Source organism: Sinocyclocheilus rhinocerous, unplaced genomic scaffold, assembly GCF_001515625.1.
Source record: "Sinocyclocheilus rhinocerous isolate Xijiao unplaced genomic scaffold, SAMN03320098_v1.1 scaffold297, whole genome shotgun sequence".
Taxonomy (NCBI): Eukaryota; Metazoa; Chordata; class Actinopteri; order Cypriniformes; family Cyprinidae; genus Sinocyclocheilus; species Sinocyclocheilus rhinocerous.
In genome coordinates, this window is record NW_015649240.1 from 6,656 (window position 1) to 9,250 (window position 2,595).

At 38.0% G+C, this 2,595-nt stretch overlaps 1 pseudogene; it reads left to right on the top strand.

The window, feature by feature from the left end:
• Window positions 1–2,595, top strand: part of LOC107710451 (lysyl oxidase homolog 3-like) — a 19,328-nt pseudogene that overhangs the window by 5,012 nt on the left and 11,721 nt on the right.

Genomic DNA, 2,595 nt, shown 5'->3' on the forward strand with positions numbered 1-2,595 from the left:
TACAGTTATGGAGGCCCTTCATAATGCAGAGGTCAACTACCTGCTCTGCCAATAGTTAGAAATGGCACTATAGTATGCAGTGTTTAATAAATAGCTGTTTTAATAAATTCTGCTGAGGTGAAATTCAGTGCAGTCCGTATCGTGATACGTATCGTATCGTGGCCTCTGTATAGTGATATGTACCGTATCGTGGCTTTGCTGGTGATACACAGCCCTATATGTGATAGTATAGAACTTTGTACTTCAAGCATTAGCATAGTTGACTCATACCTGGTTAGCACTGTATTTAGCCTACTTTGCATGCTAAGCCCTTGCAGTGGGGGTCCGTCTGCAGATCCGTATAGTGGGGGGCAGGACGGATCACGAGGGTCGTGTGGAGGTTCAGGTCAAGTCCAGGTGGGGAACTGTATGCAGTGACAACTGGACCACAAGAGAAGCCATGGTGGCGTGCAGACAGTTAGGCCTCAGATACTGCCTGCATGCTATCACTGCGAGTAAGAAAGGCACTATGGGACTGGCTAATCAAGCATTGCAGATTGATTGGTTGTGAAATACCATGTTAGCCTAAAATGTGAATTATGAATGTGTGAAGTGTACAGTACCATTCAAAAGTTTGGGGTCAATATGATTTTTTAAAATACCTTTATTCAGCAAAGATGCATAAAACTGATCAAACGTGGAGGTAAAAACATTTTAGATGTCACAAAAAAATTATATTTCAAATAAATGCTGTTCTTTTGAACTTTCTATTCATCAAAGAATCCTTGAATATTTTGTTTCCACAAAAATATTAAGCAGAACAACTGTTTTCAATATTGATACTAATTAGAAATGTATCTTGAGCAGCAAATCAGCATATTAGAATGATTTCTGAAGGATCATGTGACACTGAAGACTGGAGTAATGATGCTGAAAATTCAGATTTGCATCACAAGATTAAATTACATTTAAAAAAATATTTAGACAGAAAAGAATATGTATAATATTATATATTAATAATGTTATAATATTTCAAAATATTACAGTTTTTACTGTATTTTTTGATCAAAAAATACAGCCTTGCTTAACACAAGAGTTTATTTTTTTCAAAAACAAAAAAGATCTTACAAACCCCAAACTTTTGAACGGTGTAGAATAATAATAATAATAATAATAATAAATATCTAGAGGCTACATTTTTGTGGAATTAGTTTGCCACTTAGCAGACAAATAAGCAGTGGAAGCTAAAATTTTATATTAAAAGTTAATATTAAATTTATTAGCTGTCATATAACTTAAAAAAACAGTATATATTTTCTCTACTTAATGAATGTAATTTTAAACATTTTCGAAGAGGTTTTTTTTCTATCCTAGTTTTATGTGCAAAGATAAACAACTATAAGCAATCTATTCATTTACCTAATTGTAAACATTGTGGCTTAAAATATGGCAAACGGCAACACTCAACCAATAGTGTGAATTTGAGGTGGGAATATTTGTTTGTTTGATATCTGTGAGTTTCATACTTTGTATTGTGTTTCTTGCTTTATCCGTGTTCAGTAATTTACTATATCCATTCATCTACTGATGAGCTCTCCCCTGTGTAAAGGAAACATGGTACTGGGACAGCAGTAACGTGGCGGAGATGGTTCTGAGCGGAGTGAAGTGTAAGGGAGATGAGATGACTCTGACCGACTGTCAGCATCATTCTGTCGTCAGCTGCAAAAGAGCGGGAGCGCAGTTCTCCGCTGGCATCATTTGCTCAGACAGTAAGTGATATGCAAGTCTGTAAACAAAAGTTTGTTAGCAGATGTTTCAAAAGAAGGGGTAAAGCAATAGCTAATGTTATTCCATCATATTTACATGTCATAGTGGTCTTTTTCTCCCCAATCCCTAGCGGCTTCGGACCTTGTGCTGAATACTTCATTGGCAGACTGTTTACATCGAGGACCGACCCCTGCACTTGCTGTACTGCGCAGCAGAGGAGAACTGCCTGGCCAAATCAGCTGCTCAAGCCAACTGGCTGTATGGCCACCGCCGCCTGCTGCGCTTCTCCTCTCAGATACACAACATCGGCAAGGCTGACTTCCGGCCTCGGCTCGGCTGCCACTCCTGGGTGTGGCACGAATGCCATAGGTAAACACTTGAGCTGTGGCTGATTTTCATATCTCATATACTTGACCTGCCATCTATGTGCCTTATCTTGCATGTAGTGCATGTGTTTAACACCCAAAAACATACACTATGAAAACGCTCATTTAACATGAGGTTAAATTTAATCACCAGAAGTAAAATGCTAAATGTAGGCTATAAACGAATTACGCCACAGTCACATGACTTTAACATCACCACCACTAAGCTCTTTCAATCTTTATTTAAAGTCACCATGAAATCAAAATTTTTTTTAATGGAATACTGTAGTGTTTATTATAAATAATTTATCCGTGCACTTCATTATTTTTTAAAAATTCATGTGCCCTCGTAATCTTTAATCAAAAACGTTAACCTCCCCTCCCCCTCAAAATGACTCATCTTCTCTTCCGGTCACGAGCTATGGCGCAAGGGCAGAGCTAGTGACGTGAGGGGTAAACGCTGGGATAAACGACAGGGGGAAAA